Source organism: Brachionichthys hirsutus, chromosome 18, assembly GCF_040956055.1.
Source record: "Brachionichthys hirsutus isolate HB-005 chromosome 18, CSIRO-AGI_Bhir_v1, whole genome shotgun sequence".
NCBI classification, from domain to species: Eukaryota; Metazoa; Chordata; class Actinopteri; order Lophiiformes; family Brachionichthyidae; genus Brachionichthys; species Brachionichthys hirsutus.
Window position 1 is genome coordinate 6,287,811 of NC_090914.1, and position 9,966 is coordinate 6,297,776.

Consider the following 9,966-nt stretch of genomic DNA (forward strand, 5'->3'; position numbering starts at 1 on the left):
AATGAAAAAAAAAACAAAAGAAGAAAGCGCTCGACCGCTGTGCCCATAACACGCCGTGAGACTTAACACTGCTGACTGAAACAGCCTTTTAGCATTATGCTGTCAACATGTGCTACCTCGGCAGACAGCGGGGCGTGTGTGTGCATCTCCTCAAGAAGAGTGAGGTGTGAATCTAGATCAGATCACAAGTCAGCACTAGAGCACCAGCAGCAGGTGTCTGCGTAGTAAAACAGTCGCTTCATTGAGTCAGCGGAGGAAGCAACGCTGATGGCAGACATGCAGCATAAACAACAGCCGGCGTCTCAGACGTGCTTTCATTTGCACTTGCATGCTGACAATGCATATGAGGTGTAAAGAGTTTAAAACTCCGCCTATGTGTTTCATTCGTGTGTATGCCCAGCCTTCATGTTAAATACAGGAACAACTCAGACAGGTTTTCAGCAATCAAAGCAAAACACTGGAAAACATAGCTGCGCTGATTCCGCCGAGATCTTTCACATCGGTCCAAATACCGGTAGGTATTTTTACTGTAAATATTGACGTGTATTAGACATTCTGCATGATATCAGTATGAAATATTGAAGAAATGTACTTTAATAGTTATCAAGACCATAATAATGAGGAATCAGAGACTTTAAAGCAAAGCTTTAAGAACACACAAAAAAAAGAAGCCCCTCCATCTCCTCCACTAATGCATCAGCACTAACAACAGGATGATTATATATTAGTGTAGCAGCTCAATTTCTCAGCCTCATAATCCCTGGACCATCCTGTTGTCCAGATTGTGACAGCTGCACTGAAACAGCGGGCTTATCTAACCTCTGCCCCAGCGATAGTGCAATACTGCAGACAGGCCTAAAATTAAAGCCCAAATGAGAGAGAGCATGAAAGAAAAGCAGAGAGAGAGAGAGAGAGAGAGAGAGAGAGAGAGAGAGAGAGAGCAGAATGCCACCTTCTTCATGGCATCAATGCAAACTGCACTAATGCGTTTATGTTCTTATGTAAATGTCCCAGTTGTGAGCAAAAAGCTCAGTCTCATACCGTCAGCCACCAGAGTGCAGCGCTGCTTTACGTTTACGCACCTGAATTCTGCTTAATGCATGACAGTTACTTTCATCACAGGTGAAGGTCACGCTCATTTTTACATACGTTTACTTGGCTGCATAACTGAACATTACTCTAGGCTCCGGTCACTGTAAAGCGGCAGCTGCACATACTTCTTACGTAAAACTCACTGTTTTTTTAAATGTATTTTTATCAATGCCCGCTTCCTTTCCTCCTCTCCCTCATGATAAAGCAGCTAACAAAGCTGTTTGATTGTACAATTCCCACCTTGGACAGCATCAGGCAACAATCTTTCTGTCTCTTACATATATATCTTCCATCCTTTCAGCAAAAACAGGACATAATGGGCACTGGCCAAAATGGTTGCAGCTGTAGCCAGAAGCCAAGCTGTCTTCAATACTGGAGTGAATTAAACATGTATGGAGCCCATATACAGCCTCACTGAGGACTCTCTATGAAAGGATGCTGAGTGTTGAGAATAAAGGTGGGTGGTGTAGTTCTCTCAGTCTGTCGCATCTCTGATTTGACTGAAAACATGCGAGAGGGCGGGAAGAAAGAATCCAGAACACAGATTCACAGCTTCCGACACTTATTCTCATTCCCAAGAGCAGCTATTATCCAAGCACACAACTGGTAATCCCAAACAACCCAAATTCTGTTTCGCCACAACAGTTTGTTGAGGTCAGATTAGGAATGAAGCTTAGTATTTTAGCTCTGATTAAAACAACGGACGATTTCCCCATCTGTGCCGCTAACATGAAATACTTTCTCCACATGTAATGATAAAAGCTCATTGGTCCCCTAAAAATAAAATATCAAAGGATAAATTCAAAACAACCTTTGCCATTCCACTCACCCAAAATAAATGTTTTCATGTCTTTCTTTCAGCCTCCCGACTGACTTTGACATTTAATGTGCATCACTCATCACTGACAAACAGCGTTTGTGTTGGTACGAACCTGGCAGCGATGTGGCTGTAAAACAACCCTGAGTCACTGACACTCTGAGGAAAGCAGTAGCGAAGCGCTTGAACCCGATGCACATCCATTTTGGTAAGCAGGGAAACAACAAAGACTACAGCAGCAGTCTACGGCTGTGCTGCTCCGCTAATTTATCATTAGAACTCGTTAAAAGCAGTTCAAGCCCCCAGCAGAAAAGGAAGTCTGCGTCATAAATTATTGAAAAAAAAGCACAAAGAACACCAAAACACCAAAAAGCACTAACTAAAAAATGGAAAGCGATAAAACATCCCTCAGTTTTGAATTGTTTCCTGCAGCATCCAGAAACAAAGAAAAGACTGACAGACTGTCAGAGATGAAGTCACTGGCCAGACTGTCGTATGACCGCATCGCAAAATGAGTGTGTGTCTGAGTGCGATTGAACCTCTGCGCTATTGTCATACTGTTAACCCAAGGGAGATTACCTCATATCCGCCTAAACCCCCCCATCCACACACACACACACACACACACACACCCCTCATCCTTTTAGTGAGTGTGGACCAGGGGGCTAGAGGATGGGATGCAGTCCCTCCAGCCTGCTGTTGCCATAGCCACCAAGCATTAAGCAGTCTTTAATGTGGTTGGCTCCTATTGACTGGGATGCCCTCTGCCTTAGAGGACACATGCAGCCAGTGTATATCATACATGTACAATACACATGGCCTGGGTGAGTGTACTAAATGTCCACTTTTCACCATGCTCGCCCCCCCCCCCCCCCCCGTCTGCAGGGAACGCTGAATAGAGTGCAATGACGGTTAATCGGTAGTGAGCTTTAAGCACTATTGACCCATCTGTGGACGGGACGCCACACTCTACTGGGACCGCTCAAATGATAAACTAATCAAATGCAGTCATCATTTAAGTTGTCATTTTTGTTTTAGGAATCATAATATTTTGGTACATGAACTACACTTTTCACACCTGCCATGCGAGCCGCTGCCAGACCCGCTGGGAGCAATTTGGGGTTCAGCGTCTTGCCCAAGGACACCACGACATGCGGACAGTCAGAGCCGGGATTCGAACCGCTGACCTATCGGTAGGTAACTAAATGACCTGCTCCACCAACTGAGCCACATATTTTAAATCAATCTGGATAAAGGGTTGGATTTCTTCCTTTATTTTTTTTTTAAACAATTTTCACATTTTTACTTCAATTCTTAGGGCACCCGTTTAATGGGGTGTGTGTGTTTAAATACACCCATTTAAAGCAGGACACGCAGACACACACAATCCCAGGTCTGACAGTAATCCAGTGTGAGGATGATGATGTGAAGAATACTGCACTCTGAACTTTGACCTCTTTAAATCCCCAATGGCTGACTTTATGCGCTGCATTGAGGGCAAACAAAGAGACGGTTCAGCCAGAGTTCAGTCAGGAAGGCTGCTCCACAGTTTAGGCCTGTAGTTAGTTCTAATACCATCCTGCCATTCACATATGCTCAGTCTTCTTTGCATGTTGTCATTGTCTTGTCAGGTGAGATATCAGCTGTTCACATCTGTCCAACAGTACGGCCGCATACCTTCATTGTCATTCTGACCTCTCTGCACAGCTTCAGATCATTCAAGCCCTCGCTATCGGCATCACTCCATGTCGCGTTGAAAAGTCGCCAACATCCTTACTCCATCAGCCTCAGCTGTCTTTGCAGAGTCATCAGCCACCACCACCAGTGTGTGGACTCCATGGGGGGGGGGGGTTGTCTCAAGACAGTTGCCCTTCAAATTAAAATTCTCCCTGGAGAATCTATCTGCTAAAGACTTGATGACAAATTGTTTGAAATGCTCGGTTCTAGTTTAAAACCGGAATTATCGCATTCATACTCACATTGTTACACAGCTCCTTCTAACCCGCTTGTAAGGAATGCTATACATCCACATATTCTTTAGTCAACACAGATTTGTTTTTCAGACGGGGCTCACAGCAACTCCTGCGCCAAGCAGAATTACCGTTGGCGTGTCTGCGGCTCAGAGCGCCCAGCCGGACTTGTGGGACATTTCTGTTGCAGGCCTGGCAAAATGTTAACAAGCCTGATTGATCTTTGACAGGCGAGGCTCTGCATCTGTCCCGAGGAGGGAGGACATGGCCGCACTAACATTTAGAAAATGTTAATAGGCAATGTTCAACTGTGGCAGGCTAAGCAATCACTCTCAACACGAAACATGCGACAACACTCCGCTCTATCCTAGTTAGAGATATGGTTAAGAGGCTTTTTGGAGAGGGTCCACTTGAAGCCCATTCAGTTCAACATTTTATAGGTACAACCTAGAATTAAATAGAAAAACAGGAGAATTATCTGCACAAAAGTTCAAAAATCTTTGTGCAGAGTTGAAAGAGTTAAGAAAGTTCTTCAGTAATTTAATGAAAAGCAATGACAGGAAAATAAAAACAACTCATGATGCTCCAACACAATGTATCCATATTGGAATCATGTACAATATATATATCTGAAAGGCAGCGATATGTATTGCAAATACTAGGAGTAGTTTCCCAGGGTCAAGAAAGGATTCATTTAGCGTGAGGTGAATCCGAGTTATGTAACTCCATCATGTCTGCATCATTATAGTGGGCTATGCCATGAAACAACAGCAATGACCCCTTCACTCGCGAGACGATCTCGTGAGCGATGCTTGTACAATCAAATTGAATGAGACTTAAAGATGGATCTCTGCTCTCGTATACGGAGTTAACGTGATCACGTGAAGCCTCTGAGCGCGAAATCAGCCGAGCAGGATGACATCACTTATTTATCATGTAGGTCTATGAATGCCAGTTGGCCCTCAGGCCAATCGTCATGGACACATACTGTCCACGGATGGCAAACCCCTTCCACGAGACCCTTCCCCCCTCTTCTACTGCTTTGCCTCACTCCACCTTCCTCTCTAGTCTGCGTCCTGTCACTAATCCTGATCCTTAAAGGGAAACACCATCTGGGGAACAAACGCATGGGATACACAGAAAGAGCAAAATTACATTTAAAAGACTAAATAATACAATTTCACGGTCAGCTGCTGGTGACCGTGAAATTGTATATTTTTGAAGACGTTTAATAAAATAAATAAATTATTGTTAGTTGCCATTATTTAAACTTTTGTTTTGCTGTATTTTACAACATTCCAATCGGACCACACCAGTGTGAGCAGCACCTCATAAATAATACACACGCTGTACTTTTACAGTAGATCACTCGAGTACATGCAGCCAAACGTTCATCTGCTCCGATCAGGTCCACATCTGTATTTGCGCTTCAACAAATCATCCCGCGCCACTGTAATCTGGCAAGGCCCCAATATAGAGAGAACCCTCCATCATCACGTCATGTGGCGTTTGATAGTTGCACTCAGATTAGCGCTTTATCCTTTTCTTTCTCACGCGTTCAACGAGTCCCGTAAACGACAGGGAGCAGCTGAGCGGACATACTGACAGACAACTCATTCCTCCGTCCCAGGAGAGAGACTGAACCAATGAAAGAGTTTTTGAAGGGTATCCAATCAGGCTTCTCCGCAAACAGCTGGCTCAAGAGAAAACAGAGAGAGAGAGGAGTGGAAAGAAAGAGACAGACGAGTGAAAGTCAGCAACTTTCAGAGGTTTCCCTCGCCCCTTTCCCTCGATTTCTCTCAAGCCAGAGGCATTTTTCAACAGCAAAGAGGGCTGGAATGGAAGATTTTAGGAAGAAAGACTGTTTGGAGGACCGAACACATGCTGCGGTTTGAAAGCTGAACCGCACTGAACCCAATTACACCGACGAGAGAAAGAAACTCCAAAACCAGGTTTGCTTTTAACCAACTCCAAATGCACTGAAGAGCTAAAAGGGACACATAAAAGGATGCTGACAACAAAAGTGTCGCTGACTTACCCAAAATCATCCAGGGAATACATTTCACTGAGGAAGAGAGGAGGAAGAGAGTCCAGCCTGGTAGCAGAGGTGTCAAGGGAGAGATTATGGAGGGGAGGGGGAAGTATCAGTCTGAGAGGAGAGGGTCGCGTACATGCTGAAGAAAAGTCACATCCTCTGAAAACATTTCAAAAATACTCTACGCCAACAGAGCAGGCAAGAGACTGGGACGCAGAGCGAGTGGGAGGGAAGGAGTGTTGCAACAAAGCAAGGGGGAGAGAGAGAGAGAGAGCATGTGACCAGACCAGACCACTCATCGCTCTACTTTGAGCGTTGGAGTGCCATCATTCAACCTCCAAGAAATTATTTCCACTGGATGGAAATTATATGTTAGGCTATATAGGAAACAAGAGCGCATTTACAACGCCTCTCTGTAGCGTGAGAAGTTCAGGAAAGAAGCTTTGAGTGGAATCCACAGTAAGAGGAATACATTTTTTAAAATAAAACGCATGTAAGCTATAACTCTTAAATCGCTCCACTCAGCTTTCATAAACAGGAGACAGCATGAAAACTCCCCACAGGAACATACGTTAGGATTAGTTTTGCATTCTGGCCACATTTGTGGTTTCCTTATGATGTTTAATCAGAATGTGTCCTCAAACGGTGGTCCATCTGGCCGAGACACACTTAAGACTATTAATCTTCTTTGTCACAGTGAGCCGAGGTGTGGGAAACAAACAAGGAGCAGTCTAGTCCGCTGAAAGATTAGGAGGATTGGTGGGTTTAGAAAACACGCGGACACATGCAATTGTCTTCAAAATGGGGGTTTGGAACGTCTGTAAAAAAAAAAATACACAAATATATTCTTCTCCAAAGTATGGCTCGTACGAAAGGAAACGTTAAACCCTCCCTTCATGTTAACAGCAATGGGGAAAAGGGCAAACGTTCTAAAGTGACATCTAATGTGGTGAAAAAATGGTGTACCTTTTGTGTTTCCATCTATTGTCTCATCTCACAGTGAACAGTGAACTTGTTCATGATTTCTGAGTAGTGAGGGGCTAGAACCATAATCAGATCCAGCAGCATGTCCAACCCGGAAACAGACTGTCAAAGACTGACCTGTGGACACGAGGAGAATAAATGGCCATGTTACATGCCACAAAGGACCATCACCCATAAATATACACCTTAAAAGTTAAAAAGAAGAAGAAGAGAGAGTCCAGGATGGCCACTGCAGCCAGACTTCACAAGGAAGAGCAGAGATGATCCCGTACATGGAGAGAAACGCCGGAGTAGATCTGAATCTGTGAACCTGAACGATACAGGATGAGCCAAACTAAAGAGAGAAGTGGGAAATATAAAAGGGCTTTTTCATAAATAGATTAGAACACAGAGAGTCTGCTGGTGGAGAAGATTTAGGAGCAAACGCTTTTGGCATACCAATCATGAGAGGGGGGGGTCGTACCATTCACAGCCTCAGATATGGAGGGATTTCATGAGACACGTTCTTTTGACTGGATGTGTGATCCTTTATGCGTGTGTGTGTGTGTGAAGGGGGGTGTCTGAAAACCTGCCTGGCAACCACCAGAATAAACACCCTCCTCCTCCTCCTCCTCCTCCTCCTGCTGGCTATATGCACCTTCATCTTTTATTCTACAGTCACTCCGTTTTATTCCTCAAGATCTTTATGTGGAGAAAATCTTAAATCCTGCATTGAACTGGGGTGGGTCCGGTGGTGACAATAGACGGTGTGTGTGTGTGTGTGTGTGCGTGTGTGCGTGTGTGTGGAAGATTCGACTGTAAAACAAACGGTGGAGGTGGAGGTGGACCCCCCCGATAATCCGCGGGGAGTAAAACCAACAACCCTTCGATTCACTGCTGCGTGATTTAACAGATCTACTAACGCAGATGGAGGCTGCGCGTCTGTGCGCATCTGTCATGACGCGTCAAACCGAGCGTGTGGCGCGACTTACCTCATTTTCTCGTCCTTTCCTCAACCGGAGATGAAGAACCGGAGCACCGCTCCGCTTATCACGCAGTCTGGAGGGCTCGAATCCGCGCACCACCCTTGTCTGTAGATGAAGGCTGGCGATGGGCCCGCGTTTGCAGACGCGCTAAGCGAGAACACGAGCGTCGACTCCCATCAGCTTTGTGTTCCGTTGTCTCTGCTGTCCAGACGCGCCGCCGCGTAACCGCGAGTCCATGTCCGCCCGGGGTTCGGTAGAAGACGGTGAACGGTGGTCGTCGGCCGCCACCTCCCTCGCACAGTATTGCCTTCCCATTCGGAGTGTTTTTGCTGAGGTGAAGAGATTTTGGGGGAGAAATGCGAGGAAGAGGGGAAGGGAAGGAGGTCGAGCCGGCTCGATGCTGCCCATCTGCGGCGAGGACGCACACGCGCAGCGCACTGACGCGCCTGAACGCAAACCGCGCAGACGTGACCAGAAGGATCCAAATACTCCTATATATTAAATACACATAAATTACATTCATAATACTTCGTAGTAGTTGTCATGTCATGAAATGTTCGGTAACATTGCAGTCAATGGAGCTTCAGCATTAGTTCATCAATATCTCAGTTCATTATTGACCGATGTTTATGGAATTTGGCACAGTCATGTAGGAAGGGGATCTATATCTTTCCACCAAATTTCATCTGGATCGGACCCAGAATGAGGTTGGCGGATGTCTGCGCGCTCTGAGTGCTTTTCTAGTTTATAATTCACATTTTGGAAGTTTCCTTTTTCCTTTTATTTTATTTTTAGCTCCTCCCATGTGTGCTTCATATTGATTGATTGTTTGATGAGATTCACGTGGCCTGAGATTTTTGAAAACAATTGCATCAATAATTTTGTGTTATTTTCAGCATGTATTTGTCTCCTTTGTGTATACGTTGTGTCTTTCTGTTGTTTATTTAGGTCGGTGTATTGTTGCATCATTGGAACACTGAACTGTGGGGCATAACGTAAAGATAAACGTACAAAACAAAGATGCAAAGTCGAGAAATACATATATATATATAAATAAAAGACACAGCCTCATTGGAATCATTTATTTTTGCGCATTTACTGTTAAACAGATGTTAAATGTCTGATGATATTCTGCAGCCCGTTGGTAAATATCACTGCTGAATGCTGATAAATATTTCAGCAAGCAAAACAATAAGCCTCACATCAGTGGATGTTCTGTCCTAAAATCAAGATGAACCCCCACCAGAGAAATAATATTTATTCATGCATCTGTCTCGATATCCTGTAAATGTTAAGGATGGTGTACAGAACAGCAGTAGTCCACTGGATCAATTGTTACTTTACAAAGATACTTGCTTGTTCTATATTGTGCAGGTAAATTCACCTTTTGGCTGAAGCAGTGCATTAAAGTAAAAAATAAAATAAAAAAAATCACCTCAGCAGGGTTCAAGTCAAATATTTTGTCAGTGACTGACGCTGCACACCTGATGCAGTTACAGTGTAATGGTCTTATCGTTCCTCTTCCTGATCTGATCTGGGTGCAATAAGAAATGCACATACAGATTTAACAAGGCTTCATATTATTGAAATAAAAAACACAAATGCATGCTTGATTTTCATTCCTGTAAACACAAAACAACTGATTCTAAAACCTTAAAGCTGTTTTCTATGCCATCTACCTTGTATTTTTTTTTACACATCTGGGGCTAAGTAAAGATTTGTAGCTAAAAACTCAAAGGAATTGAACTATCAAGTGAAGTATTTCATTCATGCTCACAATATATAACCACAACAAAAAGATAGGAAAAGGTTCAGATTACGTGTGAAATGAATCCTGAAAACATAATTTCTCACGCCCTTTAAATAATTTCCCTCGTATCATGTTCAAAGACAGTATCCTTCTCTTTCTATTTCTCTTTGTATTTAATTATTCCATCCTTCAGATTCAGCAACCTGCAGCGTTTTTGTACACATGCAGTTAGTCTGTGCAAATAAATGACTAATGACTGAAGAGGTGTATCTTCATACTTCTCTGCATATTTGAGTCTTTTTCTGATATTAATGGGACGGGCCCCACTTAACCAATGCTTTCCTGAGTTGTTA